Here is a 24,324-nt window from a genome sequence, read left to right as displayed (position 1 = left end):
TACTCTTATTATTGTCTGTTTAAGGTTTATAATTAATACAAAATTCATTTCAAAAAGCAATGAAGAAATAGTAATAGAACAAATAATAGTGTACTTTAAAAGGGTACATAAACAAAAATGAATTGCAAGATTTTCTGAATTTTCAGAATATTTGGGTTTATGCTTGATGATTATGATGATAAGATAAAGATAAATGTATAAAAAGAAATGGATGAACTGATGGAAAAAATTGCTACAGTAAATATTTTCATATTATAATACCCTAATTTTTTCAACCAAACCATACAGTGGAGGCAATTGCAGTTTTAAATGGAAATCTAAGAGATGAACTAAGGTTTATTTTCAGAGGATATATTCTGTTGTAGAAAATTTGTTTCTAAAGAATACAATGCTGCAAAATTAAAGAACAAAATAAACTGCCGCTGTTGTTCAGAGCAAATTTGCAAATGATTCATCTGACATGTCAATACTACTCTTGGAGGAAGTGGTCACACCCCTTTTTGTCCCAAGGCAGACTGATCTCATGAAGTGGCGTATGTATGACACACCAATTTGTATGTCATTATTGGCGTGTTATCAAGACGCATACTCGCTTTTTAGTGTGTTTATCAACGCCGTTTGGCCTCCATTGACATACATTACCTTGTGATTGCGTGTGAATTTACGCCGTAGCGAGTAGTATGAAAGGGCAAAAATCCGCGTAGGGAGGTTGGTCGGGGTGGTGGATGGGCAAAACACAGGACTCTCACCCAGGAGACCGGGATTGTGTCCCGCGTGTCACGTTTCCTTCCTGTCCCACGTGTCACGTTTCTTAAACTCAACTGTCGCTTTCTTCTTTTACTAAACTCAACCCGCGTGTCACGTTTCCTAAACCCAACCGTAGCTTTCTTCTTTTACTAAACCCAACCGGTTCTTCTTTTCCTAATCCCAACCCGTCCGCTGTATACGGCGCTCAAAATGCGTACAGATAACATGCCACATGGCTTTAGAAAGTGGCTTGTATGTTTACGCGAAGTCATGATGTCATGTTGCCTAAGGATATAAAACTACAGGCAGGCAGACATTTACACACACACACACACACACACACACACACACACACACACACACACACAGACCAGTGCAGAGGCTTTATCTATTATGCATGAATTTGGTTTAATTGTGGGGATCCTATTTGCATAACTTCTCCTAGTTTGATCAAATATGCTCATCTATATTGCAGTCCTTTGACCTTGGCTGTGGGCAGGTGTGTGTGTGTGTGTGTGTGTGTGTGTGTGTGTGTGTGTGTGTGTGTGTGTGTGTGTGTGTCGATGTGTGTGTGTCGATGTGTGTGCGTGAGTATACAAGATGTTCAAGTGTACAAATGTTTTATTTTAGGCACATATACACAATGATTATGAACATATTCCATCTGTGCTGAATACATTTGTATTTGTGGGTGTGTAGGTGGGCCATGGCTGAACTTGTCTGATTCTTAATAGCTCCTGTCATCGGTGCTAATGCTGGTCTGTCTATGAATGGTGTAGGCACCACAGGCATAGTTAATGTCAGCATAAATATAGTCTTTCAAACTGTCAACATGCTACAAACTGAATTGGGGAGGTCACATTCAAAATATGATTGGTTACAAATTGGCTATTACATTCAAAAACTGCAATCAATAACTTAACATGAAATAATCATAGTTTTGGTTACCATGGAGATTGACTGCAGCAGCTTGCTTCGATGTTAAACAAACATGCTTTTCTAGCTCAAGAGTGTAATTTTTTTGGTCAATATTAGCCCTTATTTCAAAATGTTTATCAGCATATTAGACGTAACCTTAATAATTATGATCTGCATCTTCTATTCCACATTAGTCTAAATTGTAATCCAAACATGTTATCATGTACCTTCTCTGCAAACTGTAAAAATATAGGCTTTTAATAACAATTATGTGTGACCATTAATTTTAGTCACTGGCCTGTAAAAAAATGAGTGAATAAAAACAATATATATACATAATAAAATACCCTTTTCCCATCTAGTGTTTGTTGTTGTCATTTAACAGTAATTTACTGGTGAAATAAGTTATTGTTATAAGTTATTTTTACTACATTTTTAATAAATCATCTAATTTTGACCATATGGCCTTAGCAATAAACAAGCCGTTCTTAAATGTCGCAGACTGTCGTTTTGTGCTCCTTTTTAAACAAAATATATATAGATTTTTAAAAATCTTTTTAAAAGTATCGGTTCAGGCACCGTTTAGGCACCGGCACCGTTTTAAAGGTATCGTTCTAGCAGCGGTATCGGAAACAATCCAAATGATACCCAACCCTATTTAAAAGCCCATTCATATCAGACCACAGTCAGGGCGAGGGCAATGTCCTCTCTAATTCTGACTAGGCAATTTGGGCTATGCCACTCATGACCAAAGGCCACCTCAGAATAGATTGTCATTTTTTCTCCATTTATCTCAATTGAAAATGTTACTATGATTTCTACACATGCTTTTTTTCGATTGCTAAACGACAGTGGGCACAACTGGAGTAACGTGCAAAACTCTAACTACAGTCTGCACTGCAGCAGTTCATGTGGACCAAACTAGTTCTTTTTTCATTGCTTGAACACAGTTTTCAAACCTCTAAACACTTACCCCATGGCTTTAACCACAACCTGCACAACACTGTGGATTTACAGCACTTTGTTCAAATGCTAACACACTGCTGTCAAAACTGTTAACCACACATTCAAAACAGTACGGATTTCAGCCTGGTGCATTTCAAACACTGCTGATTGCAACGGTTTCTTGTTTTAGACTTGTTATTAATAGCCTGTCATAAAGCCTTTTTTAAAAATAAAGGAACACCAAATAAGAATGAAACAGTTGCACATTGTACTGTTTGAGAGAAACAGTGAACAGGTAAAAGAGCAAAGATACCAATATGTCCAGGTAAGATGTCTGACGTTACATACACAGTTGTGAAAATGTGAAAAACACTTCATTTACTATAGTAAAACTGCACACTTACTGTTTTTGACAAAGTAATGGAGGTGTAATCAATGGGAACACCACAGTCATTTGTATTTATAGATAATGTAGGTTCATGGCAAAAGAATGAACTTAGACTAGTTAGTTTTTATATAGAGAAAGCTCAGAAAACCTTTTTGTTTTTGTATATAAACACCAAATAAGAATGAAACCATTATACACTGTATTGTTTGAGAGAAACAGGTAAAAAAGCAAAGATACCAATATGTCCAGGTAAGATGTCTGAGGTTATATACACAGCTATAAAAAAAAATGTGAAAAACACTATGGGCCCTATTTTAACGATCTGAAGCCCAAGTAGCTTTGTGGGCGGATCTCGGGCGCTGTTGCTATTATACTGGCGGGATGATGACTCTTGTGCCCGACGCAAATCTAAAATGGGTTGGTCTGAAGTAACTACATTACTCTAGGTGTGGTTTGGGCGTAACGTGCAATAAACCAATCAGAGTGTTAACTCAAATTCCCTTTAAAAGCAGGCTCACTTGTTTGCTCACTTGTTGCATTGTGGTTTGCTATTATAATGGCGGATTTGCTAGGCGCACGCTCTTAATACATCCATGAGTGCACGCCAGGAGCGGTTCACAGCCGAGGAGACCGACGTTTGCTATTGATTTTTCTTTTTATCAAAATGTAAATAAAGAAATGTCAAAAAAACATACTTTCCGATGTTTTGAGTTCTCTCTCACTGAAACACGAGGTTATGAATGCATGGTGATATTTTTGCTATGTAGTCTAACATTAGACCGAGATTACCTCACTATAGACAATGCAGCTCTTCTGTCTCTCCTCTCCCGTGCTGCTGCTGGGGCATTTGGGTTAAGTGACATCGACACATGCAGTTCAACATCACATCTCTTTAAGTCCTCTAATATTTCCTCATTTATGTCATCAACACATCCATGATTCATGGAAATGTTGCGTAAAACAAGGTCATATTTTTCCTTGTATTTATGTATGGTTTGCAAAAATGGGAACTGCTGGGTCCGTGAGATGAGAGAAGCAAAGTGTATGCGCGGTGTGCACACTCTACATTACAGCCAAGCATGCGCCCTTAAAATAACATCTGAATAACACGCCACTGACTTTAGACTAGGTTTTTCCTGGTCTGTGAGCACAAATTCATTCCCTAATTTACCAACTTGAGTCTGTTGAGGGAAAAGTCCGCTGTGACAAAGTCAATTGCGCTGGGTGCAAAATAGGGCCCTATATCTTTATGATAGTAAAACTGCGTTCTTACTGTTTTTCAGAAAGTAATGGAGGTGAAAGCAATGGAAACACCACATTCATTTGTATTTAGAGATGATGCAGACATCCAATGTGATGACGAAAACTTGCCACATGATGCTGGAGAGAGGCAGGATTAGTCACACTATTCTTTGTTACTGTTCTGTACCTTTTAGTTTTGTTTTTTTTTAAAAGAAACTATTGAGTAGTGTGAAGTCACTCAAACGTTAAAGACGAAAAGTTTAATTTCTGTATTGGTGTTTGATGCTAGTGTTTTTACTCTCAGAGGTAGATTTACACTAGCGCAGTTTACACTGCGTCTGTTTATGCGAGTTCGGTAATAGCGCACGCTATGCTTCCTCATTTTGCGTAGTATTTATCAAACCTGACACCCATCAGGCAATCAGCACATACTCCACCCTCTAGCGTAATTAGCGCGCCTCTAAAAGAACAAAGAATGGGCCCACATGTATGTATCATGGATCTTCCTACGGGAAAAAGAACGCGCAGGCTTAAATAAGCAATGAGTACCTGGGTGAGTATGTGGCTGAGTGAAGGCTGTGATATTCCCACGGCTGATGCAATGACCGATTGAAATGATCCTGATGCCAATATTTGTAATGTTGCCAGGAGTTTAACGTGTGCTTGGATGGAATGTGAGAGGTTCCAGGTCATCTTTGATTTTGTCCAGTAATTGAATTGTTGCATGGCTGCTTAATCTGTAACGTCGGATGATTTCTGGCTCGCTTAATTGGAAAAGAGTGATTCTCGTGGCATAAATCTTGTCTGCTCGCTGTCTTGGCCTATGCCTTCGCCTTGCTCGGATCACTGCTGCCATTAAATAAGGTACATTTTCACACACCCGCTTCCTGGTTTAGACCTGCTTTTAAGAGGCGGAGAATTTCCCCCGCAGAATAGAGGCGCACTCTTACTGGCAGTCTTTGTAAATATAATTCGTGAATATATAATAAGGCGCACTTTACGCGTATCCTCCCACCTTTTTGGGTGGAACTCCCACTTTCTCCATGACCCTCCCACGAACGCATATTGAAAGCGCAATTTGTCTCTTCTCGCTCATGTGGCAGGCAATCTGCGATTTTACCCAAGTGCGCCCTGTTTGTAAATAGCCTGCATCGGTTAAGTCAGTCTTTGCGAACAATTAACGCCTGGAAACAGGCGCAAACGAAAAGTTGTGCTTCTTGGAATGAGTTTTTCAGGTGATGTGAACTGTTTAGCTCAGGTGACTGTTGGTAATGCAGACTGTGGTTAGAGTTTTGCACATGTGGCTTCAGTTGTGACCACTGTCGTTTAGCAGTCGAAAAAAACTGTAAGTTGACATGACAGTATACTTGTAAATCATCAATACCTTTACCTTATTCACATCTCTTAAATCATTTCAAGAACCCTCCATGTCATCCTGGCCTCTTGGTTGGAGCTGCTGCCTCAGACCTTAAGTCTAAACCACATTTTATGGATGGATGAGCAGACAGATGGATGGGGGGATCGATGGACCGATAAACGAATTGGCAGACAGATGGACGGATGAACAAATGGATGGTTGGATAAGTGGATGGGGGAATGGATGGATGGATGGATGGACATTTTAACACATGGCTGTCTGCATTCCTGTCATGTCCAAAGCTGATTTTTCACCCTGTGTGTGTGTGTGTGTGTGTGTGTGTGTGTGTGTGTGTGTGTGTGTGTGTGTGTGTGTGTGTGTGTGTGTGTGTGTATATATATATATAAAGGCAACAACTTTTGTTTTTATGTGTGTCAAGCAGCTGCGTTCAGCGGACAGGTTATCTTGCAGGGATGTGCCTCAGACAGCAAGATGATATTTATTCAGAGGGGCAGATTTGATTTCCGCCTGGACCATTTCCTACTGTCGGCTCCATGTTGTTTAATCCCATGAGATTCTGCAAATTTGTGAGACAGCACAGGCTTTTGGCCCAGACGTGATGCACACAGGCATATAGAAGGTGTGTTTTTAGGGGAAAAAATAAAATGTGAAGTTTTAAACATAGAGAAAGGGAGAATTGCATATCATACTTGTAGTGGCATACATAAATACTGGTTTACCAATATGCCAACCAATATGTGGGTGTGCAGTGCACTGTATTGTAACTAGACCTACGCTACATGTGTGCCTGTATGTGTATGAAGTTGAATCACACCGATGAAAACAAATCCCTAAATTCTTAATGTTTCCATCATTAAAAGCCAGACTTGTATGTGTTAATGTGTTCAAATGTATGAATACAAAGCAATATAGACATACTGTAGCTACCATAATGGCTACATGTCAATAGCAAGCTAAGCTGTCCCTTGAGGCTTAAAACCACATAAACCACAGATGGTATAATTAAATTTGCTTGGATGCATCATTTCATAAACTGCTTATTCATTTGTGTTGAATGAATGCTGTGTTTATTACACAGGGTTGTTCATTATGTGTAGATGATAAGTGACATAACTACTAATTGCTAAAACAGTCTGTACATTGTATGTTACTTTTTTATTATATATCATTTACAGGTTAAAAAGTTTTCCTTATTTAATGTTTTATTGATCTTGTAAATCCACTTTGTGTTTGCCTTCACTTCTCTTTCCCCCTCAGAGGTTTAAGCTGTAAATAGCAATAACCTTACAAGAGCAAAGAACTGGGAATGAGTCATTAATTATGAGACAATGGTTTGGCGAGGGGCCGCTGAATGCAATCTATGAATTAGGAGCTGGCCAACAGTCACCCATTTGCATGATACTGGGGGACTAAATTGCGATTCCAAAGATCTATTGAGAATCATTTGTGGGGCAAAGCTAATGCATCTAAGTCAAAGGAAGCTAGGCACACATTCATAATAAATTATCCCTCATCTATCCAATCACTTGAAGAAATGATTGCTCTCTTCTCTCTCATTAGCATTTCCTCTCTATTTCTGTCCTGTGTCTTTCTCTTTCTCCTTTTATTTCCTTCTGTACTTCATTCTTTCGTCTATGAGACTCAAAGGCACAAATGCATACCATTATCCAAGTGCACTCTAGTTCCACCTTCCCTGAGCCAGACTGTTGCTCACTGCCATTTAGGTGAAACTCTTCAATGCATAGTAATGACATCAATTACTGAGAGCTTTTTCTTCGAACATTCCACAAAAGTAAAAGCACAACTAATGTCTGTATGAATAAGGGAAGATGGGCTTTCAGGAGCATGGATGCAAGGGTTTGTATTACTGCAGGATAAGAAAAAATGGCACACTAGAGAATAAAAAAAATCAACATCCATTCAGCTTGTGGCTCATTCTTTATTTTAGCTTTAAGTGCCATCATTTAGGATATGATTTTTTCAGGTGAAGTAGTTTGAGAATTATTGGGTTAAAATTGCAAGTATAAGATGCCATGCAAAACCATAATGTCAGTGTTTTAACACCAAGCCACCTTGCTTTTAAAATCACTATATGAACATCACACGTTATACTATAATTGCCAATGCAGGTTGCACAAGGTGACATACAATTAAATTCAAAGATGAAGGATAGTGGGACAGAGAGACAGAGAGAAAGACGCACACACACGAAGAAAAAAAAATAGAGATAGATGCACAGAGACTGTGTAATATCCTGTGTCTGTAATCCCTTTCAAGCTGGACCATCTGCAACCCTGTCAATGTAGCTATAATTAAAGGTTACGACAGCCGAGGCCACCCGGCAGGGGGTCTGCCTGCCCCGGCCCATGATGCACGTCAAACGCACCCCTTCACCCTCCACTGTCCTTCTACATTGCCCCTAATCTGGTGTGACATCCACTGGAAACAATGCAGAAAAGGGGTTTTCCTTAGGAATCTTTTTCCAACACTGCTCCAATCCAATGACCAACATTGAAAACACATTTAAATTAACTTAAATAGGAGGTTGGAGGTTTGACTAAATTGAATTTTTAATATTTCCTTTCATTTAAATCATCCTCAAGCAGGTAACTTCAAGTAGTCACCTTAAAACATTTGATGTAATCATAATCAGAGGGGGAAAGAAAAACATCTAAAAATGGACAATTTATTTGACAATGATACTGGATTATTTCATTCCCTTCTTGCTGACAAGTCTGATCATTTTTGCAGTGCTGCCTTCCTGTGAACCTTTCCATTCTGTCCTGTCTGTGCAGATGGGAAAAAAAATAAGGTTAACTGGGGTGGACTGTGTGTTGTGGCAAATCTTGGGAATTCCCGGTTGCCAAGATGTAATTGTAAGTGAAGAGGGACTTGTGCGTCTCTCCTTGGGCAATGCATATAGGCTACTGCTGGTCTTCATAGATAGAGGCTACTCAGCTTAGGCCGAGGAGATCTGGAGGAGGCTAGACATCTATTGGATATGACTTAGTGGTCCTGCATAAATAACTATCTCCCCACCACACAAACACACAAATCACCCTCTACTGCACACACACACACACACACACACACACACACACACACACACACACACACACACACACACACACACACACACACACACACACTCTCTACTGTTAGTAACATGTAGTTATCTTGGCTCACACTAGCAGAAAAATCCCCCCCCCCCTGCAGAACTGCCACAACAGTGCAATGTTTCTCTCTATCTACCGTATCTATCTCCCTCTTTCTATGTGATTCTTTTTTTGTTTTGGAGGCTGTAGTTTGTGGCGCCATATACTGGAACATTTTAGAAATAAAATGGAATATGGTAAGCTTCTAAAAATTGACTATGTTGTGTTGTTGAATTCCACTTCATTTAGCCTGTTAAGTAAACAGTATTATTCAGAACAAAAAGTGTCCTGTTAGATTCACTGCGTTGTTATCACACTCCTTTCTTGCCCATTTACCTTTCTGTTCTGTAGTATTGATTTTAGTTTTGTTTTTGTTTTGTTTTTCTTAAAAGAAAAAGTGAGTGGAGTGAGTATGTGAGAAAGACGCAGAGGTACAAACAAATCAGAGTAAAAGAAAAAGTAGCAGAAAAAGCACCAGAGATATGTTATTCTACTGTTTGCTGTGGGTGATGCTGTGGAGCGGTGTCTGCCAGATTCTCTTATTAGAGTGGCAACAAGTGCAGGTATAAGTACTCCACTTGGACAACGTCCAACCAAACACACACACACGCACGCACACACACACACACACACACACACACACACACACACATCTATAGAGCGTTTCCCCTTGCAGGTGTTTGGCTTGCTAACAGGCATCCCCTCATTATTCTTTTAGCGAGCTGATTAACCACTGCGTCGTAACAATTATGATCTCTAATCAGCTGATGAATACCACAACATCGTAATTCAGGAACTTGTAAGTCTCATTTGTCTTGATGGCATTTTAATAGTAAACTTTAAATTGTTAATGTATAACCTGCTTTGGGCTATAAAGCTTCTTTATGTCTCTGGCTGGCATGTTTGTTCTTTCTGGAGACAAAAAGAACAAACATGCATATTGTTTTCTAACTTTGTTTTATCCTGATAACTTCCTGAGTTGAACAGAATGCATGTCGATAATAAGCAGAATGATGGTGTTTTGAGTGTAATGAGTGCTGGGACAGTGTTTCAAAGTTACTTAGTGTAACCTGGATTTTACATCACAGGATAAAAATAAGACCAAAACACTGCATTAGTGAATTGCAGGCTCCTGTCCATGCAGGAACTTTGTGGTACCCCGGGATTTACCCTTTGCTTATTGCTATGAACTAAGTAGGCGAGAAGAAATCAATATCTGGTGACAGCTAGTCAATCTTGGACTCAATGTTGAAACTCCAGTCTGCTTAAAAGGACGGATCTTCCCAACACACATTCAATCTCAACAAGAAAGCTGCATAGCTCAAGACGGTGAAAGTTCCATGTAAATTGGACCAAGTAGGAATAAATCGCCTGACAGCATCACTAAATAACTTTAAGTCCAGCTGTCCCTTACTGGAAATGGGTTTATGTCGACTTGTACTGAGAGGATTTACATGTGGGTGAGCCTGTGGTGGTTTTACATGCCTGGACGCCAAATGAATAGAAATCCTGACACATCGAAAAACTGCTTGAAGCTCCTAGGTCTTAAAAGAAGCCCTTCAGCATGTAGCAGGAGTGTTGTTACACATGAAAAAAGCAATTTCAGTCTTTCACGGTGGTTGGATAAATCAGATGATGCATTTCTGTGTGCATGCAGAAGTTGATTTATCAGGCAATATCAGTGGGGTTGCAACAAATCCCCTATTAAGCTTAGGTGTTTGTTATCCTTTGGTCTACTGCCTTGAAAAGGTATCTCCCTCCTTTTTAGACTGTTTCACATAACACGTTTCATATGTTTAACTTCTGGCAGAGTTTTATTTTATTTTATAAAAAAAAAGTTTGATAAAAAATATATATTATTACTGTAGCAAATGCCTTATTATGCTCTTCCATGCAGACTTGTTGTATTGTGCTCATGTGCTCACAAGGTTGAACAAAACTGGATTTTAGCATTTCACACACTACAATGTTTACTGAACCAGCTCACCAATCATACAATCAAACATACCGCTTTACAAATAACCAAAAATGATCAACTTCTGTTCTCATATATGTACTGTATAGCTATCATTACTTGTACATAACGTTTCACCTACTAAAACTCATTCTGTGATATTTCAGTGCTTTGCAGTTGGCTTCAATTTGTCAAAAATATCATTTAAGATGTAATGGCACAACTTTTTGATATTTGAAATCATTTTGGTTTGATTTTATACAAGAGAGTGATATGAAATACATAGAGAAGGAGGAATGTGACACAGTCGGGTGGTCTCCAGCCAGATATAAACCCAGAACTTGTTTGAATGCATCTTAGACCACGGGGCCACAGGGATGGTTAACGTCCAAATAAAATGCCAACGAGTAGCACACATGGCCAGTAACCATGCTTACAGTACATTTCTTAAGGAACCATAGAGGCACTCCATGTAGCTTACGTTTATTGCAACCATACAATAATTAGTTTTATTAGTAGTGCTTGGAATGAGTTTCTGCAGTTTGTGGTTGGGGTGAAAATATTCAACTCTTGGACACCCATGGCTCAGGGATGCATCTACTGAAAAACATTGTTGCATTCACCACGAGCAACATCTGTATTTAGCTTTGGCCCGTAGTGTTAAAAATGTATTATACATATCACATATTGTATGTGCGCAGTCAATAGTCAGTCAAGTCTTTTCCCTTTAGGAAGTCTAGTTGAAAAATCGGTGACCTTGAGAGAACAGTTCTGAGAACATTCAGCTTCATTCAATGCCTCCTACTGCTGTTTTGACAAGTGCAGCCCAATCAGACATGTTGGTTCAGGCTCCATTTTCTCACTCTCTGGTGACTGTGAGGGGTCATAGGGTGTGTGTGCGTGCGTGTGCTTGTGTGCGTGCGTTGCGTGCACGTGTGCTTGTGTTTGTGCGTATGTGTTAGAAAAAGATACAGACACGAATATATATACAAATACATAGAGAGAGAGAGAACTGGGGGGAACTGCGTATCATCCTGTGTGGGTATTATGCTTATGGATGACACTCATTTTCAATTATGTGTATGTATGTGTGTGGGCTTGTTTGGGAGCAATTTGTGGTGTGTCTCAGTGTCGGAATGATGATCTGTGTGTTGGGGACATCCATTCACAAGTGGTGATAGTGGCATGATGAGAGATAGCCAGGGGCCTTAGGACCCAAGGATGCAAAGACCCCTGACACATCTACCTCCAGGTGTGTGTGACAGAGAGAGACACCGGCATTTATATGTGTCTAGCAGCCCTATGTGGTGTGTATATGGGGGCATGTGCTTATGCTGTAGTGCCAATAGGCTGCAGTAATTACCAGCACCAGAGGGAGACATTGGGCACTTTTTTTAGAGGCCATCCTGACTTTTCTGACCTATACTATTATACTGAAAACAGTTGAAGGAAAGGAAAGGAAAGAACATATATTCAGATAAATGGAAAGAGAAAGAAGGAGAGGCTAGTTGAGCTGACAGATCGCAGGAGCCTTGGAGCAGGGCCCAGTTGTCCTCTGTGTATGGTTGGCTGTGGGGTAGGTGATGTCAACCCCTGACAGGTAATTTGGTCTGAGTCGGACTCCCTGGGGCCAACAACACACATACTGTACACTAACCCAACACACACATACACACACTCACACGCTTGTCTCAAACCTGGCCCAAATCCCCTTAGCTACTCTATATTTGGGCGTGCTCTTCAAAAGGACATTAAGAAGAAACACATGCAACAGTGTCAAGTGTTCTTACAACAGAGCAAGGGGTCCAAATCTGAAAAAAAAAAAAAAAACTATTTGAAAGGTTCAATTGAACACATTTCCAGCACTTCATGCAGATGTCAGTTGAAAACAACACACTCTTAGGGTGCTTTCACACCTGCCTCATTTAGTTCAGTTGAATCGTACTAGAATTTGTTTGCCCTGCTGGGGCAATTAATTTGGACAGGTGAGAATACGTCAATCGCACTCGGGTGCGCACCGAAAGCGGACCAAACACGCGTACCGAGACCTGCTGGATGAGGTGGTCTCAGTACGCTTTCAAACAAACTCTGGAGCGGTTTGTTTGTGGTGAGATCGTGATCCGACCTTGTCTGAGCTAATGTCTCCTGTAATCAGGTGTGCTTTGCAATCTGCGATGTGGCAGAACATACAACTCTAGCAGCGTGCAGTGTTTCTCTCCCAGTAATAGAAAAAGGTCAAGCTTGCCGTCCGTCAATCGCATCTCCGTGGTTGGAGACAAGACACCGTCAGATAAGAGCGAAGTCTCGGTGACCAGAGCAGACGTAGTAAGGTCGCTTGCGAAACAATGTCTGATTATTATTTAAATGAAATGAGCTGGTTTGACAATCGATATGCAAGAAATATACACTAGTCCAGAACACAGGACCTTCTTCCTGTAATTACTCTCTTGCTCCCGCCCCCAGACACATCCGACCAATAAGGAGTGAATTTCTTGAGTGATTTGTAATGACGCATTTTGGTATGCTTGGATTTTTCCAGGTGTGAAACGAAACTGAACCAAGGGGAAATCGCTCCAAGTTTACGAACTTAACTGATTCGGACCAAAGCAAACAAACTACAGTATAGGTGTGAAAACGCTCTTAAAATGATCTTCTATTAGCCAGCCTAACATGGCTAGGTGAGGTAATATACTGTATATCTGCCTTGGGTGTTAATATTACACATTTGACACACAAAATAATAATAACAAAAGTATTATATTTTTAGGGCTCTGTGACTGCAGTGAGAATGCAGTCTGTCTCTGTCCGTTGGCCAATTACTGTATCTCTCTCAGCACTGAGAAATGAGGCTCTCACCTTGTCTGCCCTGGCTGTCCCCATAGATCCCCAGTGTGTTGTGGTGGATGTGAAGGCATTGTGAGGGCATGTCATCTAGCAGGCTGGCTTGGTCAGTTACTGCAGCTTTGGCCAGGATGCATGCACTTGACTTTGGGCCACAGAATCTAAATAAGGGGACTCTTAATGACTTTCATTAATCCTCTGGCTGACTATTTTTAAAAAGGGCAATAAGTAATGTTGCAGTTTCAAATTATATTACCCTTTTTTGTGCCAAAAGAAGAAGAAGAAAAAGATTTGATGAAATTAAAATATCTTGCAAACCATTACCTGCCTGAGAATTCAATTTAATACTGTCTTCCAACTTTATAGGGTTTTTTTAAGCTATTCATAAATGCTGCTGCACTTATTTCCATGAAAACACTGCCGGTATGTCTCATGGCCATTATTGGACTGTCTCTGTTAAAAATTGCCTCACAATTTTGTTGAAAATGTATTTTCTTCTGAGTTGTATTCCTCAGTCTGCTCAAGACAGAAGAGCAGGCTTCCCTTTATTTTTGCCATACAAGATGATGGTTTATTTCACTGAACTGGAAGCTGACATAATGAAAGTATTTGATGGCCTTTCAAAGAAACAAATTGTTGTGATTTTAGGCCATCAAGAATACAAAAATAAAAAGGTTTAATTCATTTGTTTTATAAAAAGCATCCTTTTTGAACAGGATTTTTGTAAAAATAAAAAAAAATAAACTAACAGGGACAGCCCGCAGATTGAAAGACCATATCTCCTCAGAGCACTTCCACATCTCTATCTCCCAGCTGAAGCCATATATCCCCTGGTGTGTTCTGGGTGTCATGTCAACATATTGGTTGCCCTGGTCAGTGCTGCTCTGGCCTCACTGGACTCACTAACTGCCTAGTTTATGTCTGTCTGCTACTTGGATAAATTTGGCCTGGCTTGACTGTGGCCTGTCTGTCTGCTACCCAATTATTTTTCTTGAGCCAAGACCCCTGAACTCTTTTCTTCTAGGACAGACGCGTAGATCCCATGAGTGCTGTAGTTGTGTCACTGAAGGTTGTCCCGGTTAGTACTGCTTCAATGAGGCAGGAGATATCTGCCTGCTTGTGGCTAGGTTGGGCTGTTCAAAAGAGTTGTATGAATAGCCGTCTACAGCAGAAACATTATTGTATGCCTGTGGTTGCTTCTTACCCCACCTGGAAGAGAAGGAAAAAGTACATTTTTGTACATGTTTGATGATGTGAACTGACCGGGAATTGATTTAATCCATGCTTATTTATTTTTTTGGAGTTAGGTTTGCTGTGAGTGTGAGTGTGGCCTTTGTGAGCCATGATGAACTACAACTAACTGCCTTGGTATTTCTGTCTTTGCCTGCCTGTGTCTTACGGCTCCCAATTATCTTCCCCAGGCCAAGACCCTCTTGAGAAGAGAGATGGAGGAGTGGTCCTGGGGAGGGTCATGGTCTTTGCAAGATGTACTAGCCATAGCAAAGATGCTTTTACTGAAGACAAAAAAAAACACACAAGCAAGCACACATAGCCTGTCATCATTCACATCCCTCAAAAATATTTCCATCACTCAGCCGAGTATGTCCACACACACACACACACACACACACACACACAAATGCAAATTCGTGCACAAACACGAAGGCATACTGCACAGGCATTTGCAAACTAATGAGTTCACAAGGGGTTCAACATCAAACTTCTGAGGGCTACCTGTAAACCTCAGGGGAGTTAAGCAGAGGTGAAGTTGTGTGTGTGTGTGTGTGTGTGTGTGTGTGTGTGTGTGTGTGTGTGTGTGTGTGTGTGTGTGTGTGTGTGAGTGTGTGAGAACTTGTGTATGCATGGCATGCGCATTTGTTACAGTAGTCTGATATGAAAACAAATGGTTATTGTTATTCATCACAACTACTGCAAATAACTATTTTTTTTAGTAAGCCTTTATTGTATAAGCACAAGCTCTCTGACAGCTGTGGGTTTTCTGATGTAACATATCAGCCCTTGAGTCTCTCAAAAGACAAGAGCTTGAGAGGAACTGAGCACTTTGAGTATCTGCTGTGTCAGTGAGTAAGGAAAGTTGTCAAGAATAAAGACAACAGAAACAAATCTTGAAACAGGCAATGGATCAAAAAGACTTCCTTTACAGAATGGAACCTCATATTCAATACAGTAGCAATATTAACATACGGCAGTTTAATGGATACAGTATATCATCCTCTTGCTCACTTTATAAACTGAGCACTGGGCAGCAGCACTGTGGAATCAAAACCAGAGGCAAGGCTAATAATAATACGACTAGAGGGCCAAAGGGCCAGTGACAGGATCATTTCTGACTCAACTAAAAGTGTAACTTTTGTCTACAGAAAACTGTGCTGTGGGTTCATGGAACACACATAGAAACTGTTGATTTGAATATCTTCAGTGCCCCGCAGAAATCTCATATCTTCAGAAGAGTGCACTTGATGGAAATTCAGGAATAAATAGCTTCAGTTTCCCATCTTTGCATTTAGTGGATGTGTTGTTTGTCATCATCTCCATATCACTGTGAGAGTGTGGGAGACAATGCAATCTGTCAATTAACTAGAAAAAGATACATTGAAAATTCTTAAATATTGGGTGCTTATGAAACTGTATATAGCATTTTGTGTGTAGCAATAACAGGGTAGGAAGATATATAATTATGTGAAGCTTTTGCATTTTTGTTAACACTTTTTCAGGACTGCATCTAAGGCTGCATATACATTACATACAGTATTATACTGTATGAATTTACTTAAGGTTGACAAAATGGCATTTTTTAGTGCTATTTTCACATGTGACAGTGGAGAATTTGTACATTTTAGCATTTGTGGGGGGATGTTTTAGTAGTGTCATCACAAAGAGAAGACAAGCATTATTACATTACCTCATTATTCACCCACCCGTGACTCTTCTTCTCTGTCTTTCTCTTCATCTCAATTTCCCTCTGTCTGTTACCCTCCCTCCACTGCTCCACACACATCCTAGACCCTTCAATTCCCTTGGTGGCAGCCAAGGCTTTAACTGACAAGCTTCAAGGGAGACAGAGAAAAATAGATGGTAAGAGAGAGAGAAAGAGAGAGAGGTAGAGAGAGGCAGTGATATACAAAAAAAGATCCTGGCACCAGAGTACATTGTTTTTGCTCTTTGCCACGTTTCCTATTTTCGCTTTCTTTACACCCAACCCCCTCCTCCTCCACGTCCTTGCTGCTCCCTCCGTCTGCCTTGCTTTTTAGTCTGCGGCGCTCCAGGCAGATCAAAATTCAACTCACTGATGTGTGACTAACGTTAGGACACACAATACGCAGCCACAAACTCTTTGATCATTATTCCATTTAACAGTGACAATGTACGCCGCAAATAAAGAATGAGAAAGAAAGAGGAAGGAAGGAGGGAGGGAGAGAGGGAGAAGGAGGAAGGAAAATAGGGACATTATTGTGTCTCCATGCCCCATAAAGCTTGAGAAGGTTGGCTAAATGTCAAGAAAATGAAAGACATGTACTGTACACAATTAACGATTACTTATTTAAAATATGCCCATAGCAAAGAGTGATGTTTTATCTTGATTCATTCATATATTAATGTTTGCCTCATTTTTATCATGGGCTACATGTCTTTAACAAACATGGGTACCATGGCTTAAAAGAAAATACATGCCTTTCCCTGTACTGAATCAGGCAATTTCTTTGTTGTAATACAAATAAAAACTTTAGGTAAAATAGCTTTACAACAAACAGATTGACAGAGTGATTGTGTACAACTGCTTCTTTCTGAAGAGGATGAACAGAATATGGTTCATAAATACATGGTTGCATTCATGCTTGGATTTCAAGCAAACTACTCTCCTGTATAAGGCTGGAATTTGATAATTTAATAGAAATGGTTAGGCTTATTGAGAAAAACTTTTCAAATCTTCAAAAAATAATACATATATAGTCTTGGCTAACATTAGGTTACCCGTTCTCTGTTGACATCATAACTTCTCAGAGTGTAATGTAGAAGAACGCTCTCACAGTCTTTTGCATCATAATTTAGAGTGAGTCTCCTGAGGGAATCCTGCTGCAATGGATGACTCTTGGGGACAGACCCATAGTGTCTATGTTGATCCAGTCCCTCCAGGATTTCGCGGCCTTTTTTATAGATTGTTGCGGCCCAAAATGCCTGATTTCGCAGGATCTTTTGTAAAAAATTGCGACAAAAGTTGTGATGTCTTTTGTAGGTTTGTTGCAATGAAGTTGCGGGAGACAGTGAAAGTTGCAAAAAAGTTGCGATTTATTCTTTTTGTATAGTTCTTTAAAAATAAAAAGGAAACTTGTTTTGGGGAGAATAAAACTACTCTGGGCTGAGTTTTCCTTGTAACCAAAAAGGCTCAGGATGCTGCACATGTTGGTATAATATGAAAATGGCTGGTGGATTTAAGACAAAAAAATAATAATTTATTGAATGAATCAAATTTGAACATATGTGTCAGTGGATTGTTGATTTTTCCATTGTTACTTATTTTCCTATCCTGGCCTGGGCTGGGACACACATTCATACGGTTTGATAATACTGACTTTAACTTATCATTGCACTTACAATAACGAGCGTAGCAGTCCTCAATTTAGGTCATCGTGTCGTCTCATCTCCTTTTTCTCCTGTACCCACCGTATGTGTGTTGTTTGTGTGTGTGTTTGTGCGTGTGCAAGCGTCAGTCGCGGGGGGTACGGAGCGGAGTGGTTTGTCTCTCATCTGAACACTGGCCAATCACATCTTACTATGGCCCACTTCCATCCTACCATAGAGAGAGCGCATTTAAATCGCCCCCCCACCGACGGCAAACTCCACAATGTGCCGGTAGCTAGCTAAAAACACAAGATTTAAGCATGTCAAACAATTATTTTAGCACCCATGTCTACCAGAGAGGACATGCCAGCTGTTAGTAAGCTAATGTTAGTTATGTATTAGCAAGCTAAGGCATTTGCAAACATAGTACTATAGCTTTCTGATGTATCCACATTCCACAATAACACAAGTTACATACTGTGTACAAAATGCAGCTTTAGCTCAACTTACAGACTTACCACTTCTTAACTATAGGCTACAAGGCATCTTGATGACAGCCATGCTCCACCCTCAACCTGCCAAGAGCCAGGCAGCCTTTTTGACTAAGTGAGTACATTATCATGCTCTTACTTACCACTCAGCTATGTGACAGTAGTTGGGGCTGTTATGCAGGGTTCAAAATTAACTTTTTGTCCACCAGCTTTTTTGGCTAGTGACTGTTAAAATTTTACTTTTTTTTTGGCTGGTGAGTCAAGCAAATCTACCAGCCACTTACATAAATTATTTTACCAGCATTTGGCTGATAAACGGTGCTAATTTTGAACCCTGTTGGTATGTACATGTGTTGAAGGGGAGTGCAAGGACAGGTGGTGTCCGGCTGATTGTGGTGGGCCGGTCTGGGTCTCAAAAGTCCAGGGCTGATTTTTTACCCCAGTACAGCCCTGCCACACAGTCTCCCTCTGCAAATTTGGATGCACTCAGGATAGCACACTACTGGAAGAAAGAAAGAAAGAGTTTTGGAGCTCACGCTCGCATGTCACTCAAGCAGTCAACAGCTGGCATTATGTTTAACCATGTTTCCAGCTAATTTACTCTTTCATGTTACTGTATTGAGTGGAGGTTTCTTTTGCGGGGTGCACATGTTCCACTAAAACAAGTTCCTTCCCAAGGCTTTTTTGCAGGGGCAGCGTCGCTGTGGCCGGAATTTAGAGCCACCCAGGACGATTGTGATTGGTTTAAAGAAATGCAAACAACCCAGAATGTTTTCTGGGTTGTTTGGAGATAGGTCTGGCAATGCGAGACTATACAGAGACAGAAAAGTGGACATTTTATTTCCATTTCCATATTCAAAGGTCATGGCAGCCTTGAGGTACAGTATCTCAGAGTCTACAGTATAATATGTAGCTGATGACATGCTTGTTCAGTTTTCATTTCCTGTCTAAAAGATTCCCTCTAGAAAGAAGAATACTCCCCGTGTTCAGTGTTCCTAAAAGGTGCATTGTGAGCAACAAAAGGAGATGATAACTGCTCCACAATCACATGCTGTGCACCCGTTTATGTAGCTTGGTTAGCTGCGTCTGCCTCCCCAGAGGGTATGCAATAACTATTGTACTGCCAATATTCTAAACAAAGTATGATGCTTCTGGAGAAACAGAAAAAAAATATTTGAAAGTCATACTCAACACCCTTGGAACCCTAGAGTATGCTGAAGGTTGAAGGCCGCATTGTTGAGCTCCAGTTGCTTGGCATGATCAAACTGGAGGGTAGTTTGGAAGTGTCCGTGGAGTTTCAGATTGTCTTAGGCATGACAAGCTGTCAGGACAAGCTCCTCATGCAGCCTGCAGGTGTCTCTTGTTGGGTTGAGTGAATTGCAATGTAGGCAACTGTAAGCCTGCCAAAATGTCACGATAGTCTTGGACAACTATGACACAAGCTTGTGTGGTAAACCACTAGCTAACCCTATTAGGAATGCAATTAGGTTACTTTTTTTTTTTAAATAATAATAAGTGAATCTGTCAATTGTGACAAATGTAGCCTTTTTCTATGGAAGCACTGTTACACCGACTATGTTTTAAATTAATCAAAGACTATTTTGAAAGTCTACCAAATACCCCTGACAGCACGGAGGACTGAAATAAACATCTGAAGCAGTTTGATTTACCCTAAATGTCCTGGATTTTGTTTTCTGTTCAAAGAGAAAACAGGAGCTAGCGGTAACCCTCTCTGTCCTGCATAAACATTTATATAAAATACTTTCCCTTGACAAGGAAGGGGTAGAGGTTACATCACAGGCATTCTAAGATGTGTGTGAAGCTGTCAGCAGCAGCTCTCTCGGCAGGTGGTCTCTAGCACATGTGCATACCCAAAAAGCTGATGCTTTCTGTCAGTGATCACAACCAGCAAGGTGAGAGAAGAAAAAAACACCGGGAAAAAAATAAAAATAAAAATGATACATACTTTCTGCACAACCTTGTTCAAAGAGTTTCTCAAAACCCTGCAAATGCACTGCTGGAGCAAATAGTTTGGAAGACACTGAGTAAATACTGAATTTATTATTGAGGTGCGCTCACTAATAAGCATACAGTACAGTTGTCCCTCCTGCTGTGAGGAGATTTATGACTGTATACAATATGGCAGGAACTTTTGCTGGTGCATATGGCATGTTACTGAAGTGTGTTTATGAGAGAAAGATGAAAGAGAAGGATGTGGAGATGAATGCAAAGAGAGAAGGATGACGAGAGGGCTGGATGATGAGGGAGGTGCATAGTGAGAACATCAGTGCTTTCCTTTACACATCAGACTATGGCACGTGATATTAACAATAAACAATAGTCTAAACATCACCTTAAAACATAACCCTCTTTTTGCTATACATTTTGTCATACTTTAGCATTAAGTCAAAATCCTGCACAGTTTTTTCCCTTTGTTTTAGTTATCCTTTAAACAAGCCTGACAGAGAAAGAAGATTACTGCCGAGGCTCAAATCGATCATCTAATTCAAGACACAACACAACAATTTAGAGTTCCCACCAGTTTCATCTTGAATTACATACACTGCACATGCTGTTGATGTTTACATCTCCTTTTTCATTTGTTACAAACCCTTCCTTTTGTGAAACTAGTTTTTGAAAAGCCAAGCTCATAACTAGCACTGTAAGATATGTTACCTGTAATCCATAATGTTATGTTTATTGAATTCTCAATTTAGTTCCCATAGTCCATTAGTACATCCCAACATATTCTACAAGACACCATGCTATACGTCCTCTGTGATGGGCTCTCATACCTGAGTACAAGGTGAGAGGGCTTTGCAGTGTTCCACTCACGTGGTACCGAGAAGCAATGACAGGTTAAGTAGCAACGGAGGATCAAATTATATGAAGCTCATCCCCAGTGGATAGATGTCTGTCTTTGTATTACCCAATCTGGAGACTAATGGATGAAGGCAATTCATCATGTCATTTCGGGTGTGTGTGTGTGTGTGTGTGTGTGTGTGTGTGTGTGTGTGTGTGTGTGTGTGTGTGTGTGTGTGTGTTAAATATACATAAACACACACAAACATGCGCTAACAAACACACATACCCACACAAACACAAATAAACATGCACACACCCACACACAAGATATACTGTATATATAGGTAACATAAATTAATCTTAATGTTTTGTTAATATTCATGTTACTGTTCATTGTGTACTGTCCAAATATTTGGACAAATTGTATTTTGATGCTTTGGCAACATTGTTGTTATTGAAACTTCCATGCCAATAAGCCCCTTTGAATTGAATTGAGTTATATTGAATTAAGAGAGTGAGAGAGTTTAAGAGAGAGGTTGTATCTGTAGTGGAGGAACTGGAAATTATTCCGTTGAAACAGCCTAACTAACCTATTTATGAAACATGAAATGTGATACAGTATTTTCAATTTTGTAAATGGGTGTTGTGTTGCATGGCCTATATTTTAACTGCAGTTGCTGTAAAGAAACATGATGGTGATAGAAGGGGAATACAACAAAATAGTATTGACTACTTACCGCTTAGGTGTTTGTTGCGTGCTGTGTAGCTCACCTATACTTGGCTTTTCCGCACTGACCTCTAATAGGTTAATTGAATTAACAAAATCATAGCACACACATTTAGCATCTTAGAATTATAAAAGCTTATTTAGAACCTAAGATTGGCAAGGTTATATGGCCTGGGGCATATGTTACTTATTGGAGCACAAATTAGTCACACGGTGAAGCAAATTCAATCGGAAATGACCATGCATATTCAAATTAGGCATACATAGACACACATTCAGAGATAGTGGTTCATTGGTAAGTATAGCTTGGGGATGTTTTAATATGAATTCCTAATTTAGTGTTTTACCTCCAGGGTAGGTGGTAGCCCACTATAAAATGATTATGTTAAAATAACAATGTAGGGAACAAATATCCACATTTCAGTATTAAAGTATAACCATGTAATCATAGCCTATATGTGTTTATATTAAAAATAATATAATGTGCATGTGATAGAGAAAAAAATAATAGTAATGGGCAATATAATATACAATAAGGTATTAATGTCAAATAAATATACATTTATGACTTTAGTTAAATTAAGCTAAATACATTTTTCAAAGTAGGCCTAGAACAATCCTCAGATAATGAGGAATGTGAAAAAAAATCATGATCCAATTTGTATTTTGAAGTGTTACTAAATCACCACCAATTTTAAATGGTCTGACATTTTATACCTAGTAAAGTAGGGAAAAACTACTGTGTTCCTTAAAAGGTATTTTCTCATATTGACAATGAGGTAGTAATATGGCTTTACGACTTAGTACGTCCAAATAGTTTCAACTTGCTAAATCATAATTGCAAGAATTAGGAATTGTCATAGATTTCACTTACAAATGTAATTTAAAGGGGCGCTATGCAGTTTTGGCAATTTTTTCGTTGTTTTCTCGCTTTTTGCTCGCAAGTTTCTCTCTAGAGCTCCACCTATAGCTTTGGAATAGATATTTGGCAACACTGTTGTAAAAACTCTTTGGCGACTCTGCCCCCCTCCCATCTTCTCCCTCTGGTCATGTGCATTTGTTTTCAAAGAAGCCGGCGAACGAATGGAGCCATGTCCACTGTGGTAGACAGCTAGTAAGATAGCTAGTAAGCCCGTAACAGACAGCGATCATAATAAAAACCTTTACAGACAATAGCAAACATCCTGAGGTCACAATAACAAGACATACAAATATTAAACAGAGTTTATCCCAACGATACTTACAAGTGCAACAGCAAGAACGCCAGGTCAGCATCGGATTTGCAGGCTTCTGTTTGTCTCAGTTCTCGCCGTTCTGAAAACGCAGGTCCGATGTTTACTCGTGTCTGACTTCTCGCTTGGTCAGTCTGCCACTTCCTCTTTCTCTCTTCCTCCAACAATGCTTTTCTAGCTTTCTGCTTCTTTTTGCCGACTCAGCCATGACGATAGTGTGAAAAACTCCATCGCTACCGTGTTCTTATGGGGGCTTGTATGTGTGCAGTGCCTTAAAGCAATTTGTTACATCGCGAGACCTGATATCACACAATATTTCCCGACTGGCCCAAAGTTGCAAGGGTGGTTTTTCCGCTCACAGGCGGTAGGGGAAAGCGAGACGGCCACCATTCAACCCGAAAAAAAGTAATATAACCATTCCAATGACTCTGAAGCAGTTCAGTTAAGGTAAATTAAGCTAAAAAACTACGTAGTTCCCCTTAAGTGTCTCATATCCAGATAAAATCCAGAAGTGATGCAATGCACTTAGCCAAATGTATGCATGTCTGTATGCCATTTTATTATTCTGATTGCAATCTGTCAGCATAAAGCCAGTCGAGGGGGTTGTGGTAATGCCCCTAAAGCTGTTGAATTGCAAACAAATTGTAAGTTAGGAGAAATCATGTTTTCCTAACAAATACCGTAGTGTTATTTTAATTTTAGTTTTAGTCTAGTCTTTGTGTCAAGCTGTCATTTTAGTTTTTATTAGTTTAAGTCATGTTCATACTCTTTTTAGTCTAGTCAAGTTTTAGTCAACTAAAAGTCTGAGCATTTTAGTCTTATTTTAGTAAGAATTATCCATGACTATTTTACTCTAGTTTTAGTCAATGGAAATTGTATTTTAGTCTCTTTTTAGTAATGCAATTCTATGTAATCCAGTC

At 39.7% G+C, this 24,324-nt stretch overlaps 1 long non-coding RNA gene across 1 annotated transcript; it reads right to left on the bottom strand.

Moving 5' to 3' along the window:
• Positions 1–15,965: 15,965 nt before the first annotated feature.
• Positions 15,966–23,741, bottom strand: LOC144519021 (uncharacterized). The gene is made up of 3 exons (XR_013502067.1): positions 23,417–23,741; positions 16,492–16,636; positions 15,966–16,128 (listed from the first exon to the last, which is right to left on the bottom strand). It is a non-coding gene; the product is annotated as an uncharacterized LOC144519021 (long non-coding RNA).
• Between the last annotated feature and the right edge of the window lie 583 nt (positions 23,742–24,324).

The sequence above is a fragment of the Sander vitreus genome, chromosome 6, assembly GCF_031162955.1.
Source record: "Sander vitreus isolate 19-12246 chromosome 6, sanVit1, whole genome shotgun sequence".
In the NCBI taxonomy this organism is placed as follows: Eukaryota; Metazoa; Chordata; class Actinopteri; order Perciformes; family Percidae; genus Sander; species Sander vitreus.
The sequence above is the reverse complement of the archived record's forward strand: the minus strand, read 5'-3'. Positions and strand labels throughout refer to the sequence as shown.